Below are 11,038 nucleotides of genomic sequence, written 5' to 3'. Positions count from 1 at the left end.
TTATGTGCTCATAAAAAATAATCCTTGTAATCAAACTTCGTTGGATCTCAAATTCAGCGAACCATATGAGATAACAAGAATCCTGGACAATGACCGTTATTTAGTAAAAAAGGTGGTTGGTTCAGGGCGTTCAAGAAAAGTAGCTCATCATCAACTCCGTCAGGCACCGCAACCTGGAGACCAGATAACCGTGTCGGCGGAAGAAGACGACCCTCCAGCATGAGCCGATGAACCTATATCATCCACTTCACGAACCAGCATGGTCGAGCAACAAAACCAACAATCAACTGATTAATTAATACAAAGAGTAAAGTTTTTCCTTTTTATCTCGATTACTAAAATTACACCCACTACATAAGTACCACAGTGTACGCCTACTACATAAGTACCACAGTGTACGCCCACTACATAAGTACCACAGTGTACGCCCACTACATAAGTACCACAGTGTACGCCCACTACATAAGTACCACAGTGTACGCCCACTACATAAGTACCACAGTGTACGGCCACTACATAAGTACCACAGTGTACGCCCACTACATAAGTACCACAGTGTACGCCCAATACATAACTACTACAGTGTACGCCCACTACATAAGTACCACAGTGTACGCCCACTACATAATTTTGGGTGTCAGACATATAAATTAAACAGACTAACTTTATTCATACTCTGAGTTAATCTGCCAATTTTACATTGATGCGACTTATTCAACTACTGTGCTCTGACCGCTGCATTCTCTTTTAAATACGTCTCAGCCGGCTATCCCCTCTTGACCGGTCACGTGACTTAGTCACGTCACTTTAAAAGCAGCCAATTGAGCAACTAATAAACAATAATATTTAAATGTTTTGCAATACAAGCCTCATATTTAATAATAATTCTTAATATCTATCTAGAAACAGACATTCCATTGTTTCAGATGGACTCCAAGAACTCCCTGGTGATTCACCATACATGGACGGCTGGTGCAGAGCGCGCACCGCCTGTCAGTATGGCCGTGTCGGCGCAAATATGACTATTTACCTACTTATTATAAAAATAATAATGATTGAATGTGATAATCGGATCATCTGATCATCAACTAATTACTCATCACTTTGTGATAAGAAATTGATGTTAAACAGTTCCTTTTATTGTAATTTCAATACCTGTAAAAACTTGTAAACACGCTCACATGTTTAAAACACGTGTACGAAGCCCTATAAATACGGCCGTGCTGTCTAGCGCTCATTCAGCTCTTACCTTACTTACTCTGTACCTTCAGCTCTAACACTAGGAGCAGGCTGAGGAACCCCGGTAACCGTACTCGTCGAACTCGACAAAGAGGTCGACGTGCAACCTGAAGGGTGTGGAGATGCTCAGACGAGATAAAATAAACCTTTTATTAATATATATTATTTATTTAATTAACTGGACATTACTGGTTTTACTGTTTTTACAATTTTCTTAGAGACCATAGTGTTATGACGCTACTCTTCTATATCCTTTTTTATACTAGTGTCGTGCTACATACAGCTTCTTAATAGGGATGTACCCACTAACACCTTCTCCTATTATTAAAATTGTTTACAATTTAAATAATACTTGTTATTCTATGCTATCAAATTTTAAATTATACAAATTTTAAGTAGATGTTTCTTAAGTTATATACATATATCATGAACTTATTTAGTTGACAATATTTTGAGCATGAAAATTAAATTTATTATTTAACAATGGTTTTGTAAATATGTCTGCAGTCTGTTTATCAGTAGGACAGTATTTAATATTAATTTTACCCTTTTTATAATTTTCATGAATAAAATAGTATCTCACATCAATGTGTTTGGATCTTTTATTAAATGAACCTGTTTTGATCAGCTGAATAGCACTTTGGTTATCAACATTTAATGTAACTTCAACTTCAGAACCAATCAACTCCTTTAAAAATGACATTAAATATAAGCATTCCTTACAGCAATCAGCTGCTGCAATATACTCTGCTTCAGTTGATGATAATGCAACGATTGGTTGTCGTTTTGAACACCAAGACACAGGTCCTTCTGCTAACATTATCACAAATCCGGTTGTACTGCGTCTTGTCTTGATACAATTGGCATAGTCTGCATCACAGTATGCATTTAGTTTTGACATATCTCCTCCTTTCTTGTACATGATTCCTTTCTGTCTTGTTCCATTTAAATATTTTAGTATTTTCTTTGCAGCTATCACATCATCTTTTGTAGGGTTTTCTATTTTTCTGCTTGCTTCATTTACAGCTTGACTTATGTCTGGTCTTGTTCTTGTAGATATATATAGAAGTCCTCCAATCAGTTCTCTATATGGAAAATTTATAGAATCTGTGTTTTGCGTTTCTGTTTTATTTTCTGTGTTACAGGGAGTCTTAACAGGTTTAGAATCTTCCATACTGAATTTCTTTAATAAGTTTCCAATGTAGCTTTCTTGTTTCAGTGTTATACCTTTCTCAGTCTTCTTGACTTCAAATCCAATAAAAGTAGTAGGATCATTGTATACTTTTATTTCAAATTCCTTTTCTAGGCAGTTTAAAATGTTTTTTAATGTTTGCTTTTCTTTAGCCAAAGCAAGTCCATCATCTACATAGATTGCTATTATTATTGTATTATCTTCATTTGTAAATACACACTGATCTGTTTTAGTAGCTTTTAAACCAAGTTTTAACATTGCTTTTGTAAATCTTTTGTTCCATGTAATAGGAGCTTGTTTTAGTCCATATAAGGATTTCTTTAATCGACAAACTTTCCCAGGTTGTTTTTCATAACCATCCGGTATATTCATATACACATTTTCTTCCAGCTCTCCATATAAAAATGCAGTCTTAACATCAAATGTCATCATATTATAGTCTTTAGAAGCAGCAAGTGCAAATAAAGATTTTAAAGTTGACTGACTGACAACTGGACTGTATATTTCATTGTAGTCAATACTGTTTTGTTCAAATCCTCGTACAACAAGTCTAGCTTTATAAGTCCCATTATCTTTCACACGGAATACCCATTTGTTTGTAAGTATTTTACTATCTTTTGCCTCTTTCTTGTCTACTATTTCCCAGGTATTATTGATTTCCAGGGATTCCTTCTCCGAATTTATGGCCTTCTCCCAGTTTTCTCCCTCTTTAGATGTTACAGCCTCTCTGTAAGTAAGTAAACTGTAGTCTCTTAAATGTATTGGTATGTGTCTAATTCTCTTGCTTCTTCTTAGGTAACCGTTTTCTTCATTCTGTCTGTTTCTTTCTCTTTGTGTGTCTTCTGATTCAGTTTCTGATACTACATCTTCATAAGTCTCATCATTTTTATTTTCTTCTGTTCTGGTATCTTCTGTTGTCTTTTCCTGGTTTTCTGTTGTCTCTTCCTGGTTGTCTACAGTCTCTTCCTGGTTTTCTGTTGTCTCTTTTTCATCATTTTCACTTTTATTATTATTTATTTTCTTATAGTTTTCTTTCTTTTGTTCAGTTTCACTTTTTACTATCACTATGTCCCTTGATATCTCTATTTTTCTCTCCTTGTCATTCCACAGTCTGTACCCATTATTAGTGTATCCAATCATTATCAGTTTCTTGCTTCTAGGATCCAGTTTCTTTACATTTGGATGTAACCGTTTTGCAAACTTTTGCATATTAGATATATTAGGCTTTTTTCCAACCCACATTTCATATGGTGTTTTGTTTTTTAGGGCATCACTTGGTAGTCTGTTTAAAATATAAGTAGCACAATATATTGCTTCACCCCACATTTCTTTGTTCAATTTAGAATCAAAGAGTAATGCTCTTGTTTTTTCTAATAATGTCCGGTTTAGGCGTTCAGCTTTTCCATTTAATTGTGGTGAGTAGGGCACTGTGTAGTCTAATTTTATACCTTTTTGTTGACAAAATGCTTTAAAATCATTACTTGTATATTCACCTCCATTGTCGCATCTTATAATTGATACTTTACTATTTTTCTCTCGCTCCGTTTCTTCAATATAATTTTTAATTTCTGCTTTTGCATCGCTCTTGTTTTTAAGTAAAAAGATTTTTGTAAAATGACTGTAGTCGTCCATTATTGTTAAAACATATCTATATCCATCATGAGTTTTTTCCTCGAAGGGACCACATATGTCTGTGTGTATTATTTGTAGGTACCTTTCAGCACGAGTTCTGATTGTATTAAATGGTAGTCTTGACTGTTTTGCTTCAGCACATATTTTACACTGTTCTTGTAATACTTTTGGTCCTTGTATATTAATGCCGTCTGCCACTTTTGTTAGTGTTTCTAGTACTGATTTACCTGGGTGTCCCAATTTTGCATGCCATTCCAATGCTGTTCCGTTTACTTGTGTAAGTAAGGATTTATTTTCATTTTTCAGGTCTTGTACTAAATTCACCCTGTATAAGCCATTTTCTTTTTTGCCGGTTAAAATTAATTTTGAATTTTTGTAAATCTCCACTTTATTCTTTGTGAACACAACAGAACCATCATTGTTGGTAATACAATTTACAGACAAAAGGTTTTGTGCTAGGTCTGGTATAAATAAAGTATTTTGTAAATCGCATGACATTCCATGGACAGTACCTGAACCTTGTGCTTTCATTTTTTCATCATTGGCTGCATAAACTGTAGAATCCATTTCTTCGAAATTGCTTAAAATGCTAGAATCATTTGTCATATGCACTGTGCTTCCAGAATCTACTATGAATTTTATTGAAGTCTGTTCAGAGTTTTGTGTCAAAAAAGTAACATTTTTGTGTTTCTTACTATCATCTTTTTTCTTAAAGAAACAATTTTCTTCTGTATGATTATTTTTCTTACAAATTGAACAACAGCTGTTTTTTAACTTACAATCTTTCTCTTCATGGTTATATCTTTTACAGAAAGTGCACATCTTACAATCCTTTTTTTAGATGGCCTATTTTGTTACATTTAAAGCATTTTATGTTTTTATTCTCCGTCTTAAAAGCAACCTGTTTGTACTCAATTTTCCTTTCTATAAATCTGTTTTCTTCTGATAAAAGTCTGTTAGTTAAGTTGGTAAGTGTCTTTTTGTCATCAGGTGTTGATTCCCATGCTGTGATGAAGAATTTATATTGATTTGGTAAGCAGGTTAATATTTTTGAAATTACCATGTCATCATCAATATTTTGTTTAAGATTATTTAATCTCATCCTCAAGTTTTCTATATCGGTGATCAACTGTGACATTGTCTGGTTTTCAAATTTGAAGTTAAAGAAATCTTGTAATAAGGAAGACTTGTTTCTTTCTTCAGATCCTTCAAATATTGCACATAGCTTATTGTACATTTCATGTGCATTTTGGCAATTTATGATGTGACCTTTTAATTTTCTATCTATGGAGTTTAAAATCAACTTCTTTACCTTAGCATCCTTAGTTTGGAATTCTGGTTTTTCTCTCTGTTCTGGTTTTGTTTCTTTCAACACTTCCGACAGATTCGATGCCGAAACATGTATATTTATCTCAAATTTCCAGATGTGGAAATTTTCAGAGTTCGTAAGTTTTTCTATATTTATTTCTTGGTTATTCATTTTGTTTTATTAATTTTTTATACACTTTTCTCACTCTGGGCAGTCTGGTTCTGGTTCTGGAGTCTCGGGTCCTTTCTGAGCAGTCTCGGGTCCTGGTTCTGGACAGTCTGGGGTCCTGGTTCTGGAGTCTCTGGTTCTGTCTGAGCAGTCTCGGGTCCTGGGCCCATAACCTGAAGGGTGTGGAGATGCTCAGACGAGAGAAAACAAACCTTTTATTAATATATATTATTTATTTAATTAACTGGACATTACTGGTTTTACTGTTTTTACAATTTTCTTAGAGACCATAGTGTTATGACGCTACTCTTCTATATCCTTTTTTATACTAGTGTCGTGCTACATACAGCTTCTTAATAGGGATGTACCCACTAACACAACCTAACCCATGCATCAGCCCGCTGAGTTTCTCGCCAGATCTTCTCAGTGGGTCGCGATTCCGATCCGGTAGTAGATTCATTCGCGAAGCAATTGCTCTTGAGTTGTTAGGTCTCCTTCGGAGGCGCTCGGGCAGTTGTTAGCAAATCCCACCCCTCCTGGCTGAGCCTTTGCTCGCCCACCTGTCCTGGTGAAGTTGGAAAGGCCTCCGGGCCACCAGTAATCTTTCAATCATAAAAAAAAGCGCTCATTCATTCGTTTCCGAGCCGTTACAGTCTTTCTGGAACGTTGTTATGCTTCTCGTGAAATATACGAAACTCAACAAGTTCTTATGAAGTTTTGTTTCGAAAGCATGAGTCATCGTCAAGAACTTAATAACTGTGACGTCGGCAATGTGACGTCACACTTTTTAAAAACATTACGGAGATTTCTCCATTGTTGTTTCTCCTCCGTCATATATTTTGATCTGAACGTTAGATCGATGTGGTGTCAGTGCGATGCGCTACGATGATTAAAGTAGTGCGTGCTTGTTTTAGCAGATGGCGTTGCCATAATCAGAGTATTTTTGGATGACTTTGAAAGACGTGGTTTTCTTATTATAAAAGAGGTTATATTTTCACTACAATGTATTTCTTAGCACTACTTAGCACCAAATAATGATCAAAGACCGTCCAAAATGTCTTGCACTTGGTAATAAACACGAAAAGTTTACACGAAAAGATTCACAAGTCACTAGTGATTTTTTGTCGTTTAACTTTCTTTGGATTCAAATTGTAATGCTAGCAAAATTGAATTGAATTTTTTTTTTAAATTAACGCCATCTAGCGTATACGTGGCGCAGTGTGGGGAAATAAAATAATTTTGAAACACTTCTCAGTTCTCTCACTCGACACTGCATGTCGTGACTGTGCGATCTTGTCTGTGGTTCGAAGGTGAGATTAGCCCAGCACTATTAGGCAGAATCTTTGAGAACCGTCAGACTATTGCTATAAAAGGACAAGTCACTTTGTCCGAAGCATTTTTCTATCAACATCTCTCGAGCTGCAGTGAAAGTATTCTTACCCATTTACCGGAGTCAATTAAATAGTTCCTTGGTGTCTTGTATTAAACCAGGGCAAGTGTTTCATAATTTATTCTCCACACTGTGTCCACAAACTAACTAATTAGAAGCTAACACCACTTTGTCTTATCGTGTAGGTCCTAATAACTGGTACATTATATGTACATCAGTTAGGGTGCGGAGTGTGACCTTTAGATCACCTTCGAGATCTCGCAGTACCTTTCTGCGTGGACGCTGCCGCAAGCGAGGTGCTCTGGCTAGGCGATCCAAGAAAGAGTACTTGACTACGGTAGACCAAGAACACACCTGCATACACAGCCTTGCTCGGATCCAACAACCCCAGTTGCGGGGAAGCAATCCGGTGAACTTTCATCGTCCGTTTGTTAACTGAATTGGTGAAACCGTCATTGTTTCTAATAATTTAATTTTAGACTAATTTCGTTGATAACTTTCTCGTGTGTTCGGTATACCTTTTATATATATATATATATATATGTGTCGGTATACCTACCGACACACATGTAACATTGTACCTGACTGCTAATCTTTGTAAATTATTATAACCATTGTAACTGTGTTATTTGTATTGAAAAAACACAAGTGTTATATTGTAATCCGTCATTGTTTCTAATAATTTAATTTTAGACTAATTTCGTTGATAACTTTCTCGTGTGTTCGGTATACCTTTTATATATATATATATATATGTGTCGGTATACCTACCGACACACATGTAACATTGTACCTGACTGCTAATCTTTGTAAATTATTATAACCATTGTAACTGTGTTATTTGTATTGAAAAAACACAAGTGTTATATTGTAATTGTTTTTATTTATTGGCGTGTGTCTCCCAGAGCGGTAAGTGGTGGCGCCCTGAGATCCTCCTCACAGTCTCCTGTTCACTGGTTGTCTACCGGTGGTGACTTGTCTAGAAGTGGTGCGACTCGGCCCCGTGTCTCTCGGCCCATAGACCACCTTTTGGGGAGTGACGCGACTGGGCCTCATGTAACATCGGCATACCAGGGACACTCTTAGACACAGACACGTTATAAAATATGTAGTATATTTATTATGAATGGTTTGGTTATTGGTTATTTAATCTTTCTAGCAACGTTAAAGTTTCTTCGTCACCTGCCTGCGCCACCTGAGTCCAATTTTGTGGTTTTTGAACAACATTAACAACATTGACTGGATTCCTACTTAGATAGTCTACGTGTTGTGACATGAGGCAGCCTTTACGGTATTCTAACATGAAATCGAGATCTTGCATATATATTTACCATCTAGACACTCTGGGTTGGAGATCCCTTTTACGCTGGGTCATTTTTAAAGCATTACAATCTGTGATAATTTTCAAAGGCTTACCAACTAAATATTGTCTAAAATGTTGTAATGACTTTACTACCGCGAAGGTGTCCAGCTCATAGCGGTGGTACTTTGATTCCACACCTGTCAACTTGCTTAAATAAGCGACTACGCGTCTACGCCCATCATTATGTACCTGTATGACGACCTGTTCCTCCATAACCTATCGAACTCGCATCAGTGTGCTATTCATTTGATGGCTCCGGATCGAATATTGCCAGAACTCGTTCATTGGTTAAATGAGAAATTATTTCTTGGCGCGCTTTTTCATGTTCTTTACTCCAATTTTTTAATAGTTGGATATAAAAAATATTTGATGGCTGATTTGTCGATGAAATTGATTGTATTTTAACCCCATAAAGTCTCCGACATCGAAGTCTGGACACATTGTATAACTTTACGCGACAATATTGCCACAACCATCGAGGCAAAACGCGATCTATATAAAAAACTAACGGTGCAAGCATTTGTTCGAGGCCTCAAGGAACTTTTGGGATATCGCATACGCTGCATGAGACCGTCCTCCATCGAAAAGTCTTTGGAATTTGTGCAGGATAAACTAAATATAATGTATTTTCAACAGCGAAACGGGTTCACCCCTGAACGTCGCAACCTTATACAAGCCTGCACCTCCTGAAGCAACGCCGAAACCATTTTCATTCGGATCGAACCCAGGATAGAGCTGGGAACGACAGCCACCACCAGGACCTAATAACCATTGCAAACCCACTTTCAAATTTAATGTCCCTCAGTACATGCCCAACATCCCATCACGCAAGCAGCAGATTTTGGCATTGCACCCACCGAACTACAACCCCCGTAGCATGTATTTAGGGAACCCACCTCCAGCAAATTATTACAAGAGAGATGAACATAAACGAATGTTACAATAATGAAGACTGTTACTACCCCGACAATGACCACTATACCTACGACTATGACCGTAATTATTACACAGACTATACTGACTATGACGCGGACTATAAAACTCTACGACACGGGCGCAAACCAATCTTTTTTAAGTCCTAAAGCGGTAGAAAAATACTATTCGAATTTAACTCTTAAATAATATGTTTGATAACTTCGAAGTAACGAAGGTCCACAGTATAAGTAGGAACGACTATTCTATCACGATACCAGCTTTCTCAGAATTTAGCGACGCGGAACCTCTTAAATTGTTTGTCTACGATTTTCACAACTTCTTTGATGGATTTATTGGCTTAGACTTACTTACTAAATGGAAATCTGGAATCGATCTTAAGGACAACTTAGTGTTTACAGATAATTCTACTAACCCTATCGAAATGTTTAACTCTCGTAACGTCAAACTGTACGAAGACATCGTACTAATTCTAGTAAGGGGCCATCCATAAAGTACGTCACACGAATTTTAGGACTTTTGAACCCCTCCCCCCCTCCTTGTCACAGGTTGTCAAATTTTTATAACACCCCCCTCCTGATGTGACGTCACACATTTTTTAAATTTATGTATGTATTTAAAAATAATCGAGAGAAAACAGCTATTTTCATTTTTTACTTATTTTTATTAAATAATAATCTAATAAAATCAACATAAAGTCCAACATTTCATAAAACCGAAAAAACAAACGACTAGTTAGAAAATAATAAACGATTAATTATATTAATTAAAGATAAAAAACTTAATTATCGAGTGTCCATGGACTTTGGATCCACTCTTTTATATCAGCTATTACTGGTAAATCAGGCACTTCATTTTCGTTCTGAATTTGAACGTCAGGAACATCCTAATTTGAGTGTCTCACTTGCATTACAACGCCGCTCTAGAAGTTAAATGACGTTGCATGAGAGATTATCGCATAGCGAGAATGCTAAATTATTAATAAATATAGATCAAGTTTGTAAATTTTTAAAATTTTTAATTCACATACAAACTTTGCGTTTTAGTATTTTAAATTTTAACATGTGACGTCACAAAATTATTGACCCCCCCATGCCCCTTGTCACACGATGTCACACTTCGGTGATACCCCCCCTCCCCATTAACGTGTGACGTACTTTATGGATGGCCCCTAAGCTTGTTAGAATACCAATCTATTCATCTGATGGCGCAGTCTATAATCCCGTAGCAATATTTGAACAATTGTGTTCGTTCACCGAATGCATCACGACAGTCAAAAGCGGTATAATTGAAGTAGAAAACACCGCATACCGATTTGATATTCTCAATGGAGCGCCCTATTAGGGTTGGCACCTTTTTTTACATATAAAGTACTTCGGTTATTATTGTTAGGAAAAAATAAAGTACATAGTATTAAAATAAGGTACAATTTATTTTTTATTACTATTATGTTTAAATACATATTTTTTTTACTTTTTGCGATTGTTATTAAATTAGTATTGAAAGAATTGCAAAGAATTGCACTGAATCTTTGCAGCCTACATTTAAATTAAAATAAATAAGTAATTCATTTTTAATCAAATTCAGAGACGCTTTATGTATTTCATCTCGCCATTTGCTATTCATCACAAAAAAAAACTCTGTGAATGCTGACGTGAGTTATATCATCATAACCTCGTTATCACACAATAACCAGGTTGTAATACTACAATTAGTATCCTATTAACATGTCTCCTATTGTCGACATTGTTCAATAACAGAAAATCCTTGTACTTAGCTTAAGTTTAGACATCATTATATTCTGTTATTACA

At 35.9% G+C, this 11,038-nt stretch overlaps 1 long non-coding RNA gene across 1 annotated transcript; it reads right to left on the bottom strand.

The window, feature by feature from the left end:
- Positions 1–664: 664 nt before the first annotated feature.
- Positions 665–7,448, bottom strand: LOC134200777 (uncharacterized). The gene is made up of 2 exons (XR_009975831.1): positions 5,922–7,448; positions 665–1,346 (listed from the first exon to the last, which is right to left on the bottom strand). It is a non-coding gene; the product is annotated as an uncharacterized LOC134200777 (long non-coding RNA).
- Positions 7,449–11,038: the final 3,590 nt, after the last annotated feature.

This window comes from Bombyx mori, chromosome 20 (assembly GCF_030269925.1).
Source record: "Bombyx mori chromosome 20, ASM3026992v2".
NCBI classification, from domain to species: Eukaryota; Metazoa; Arthropoda; class Insecta; order Lepidoptera; family Bombycidae; genus Bombyx; species Bombyx mori.
The sequence above is the reverse complement of the archived record's forward strand: the minus strand, read 5'-3'. Positions and strand labels throughout refer to the sequence as shown.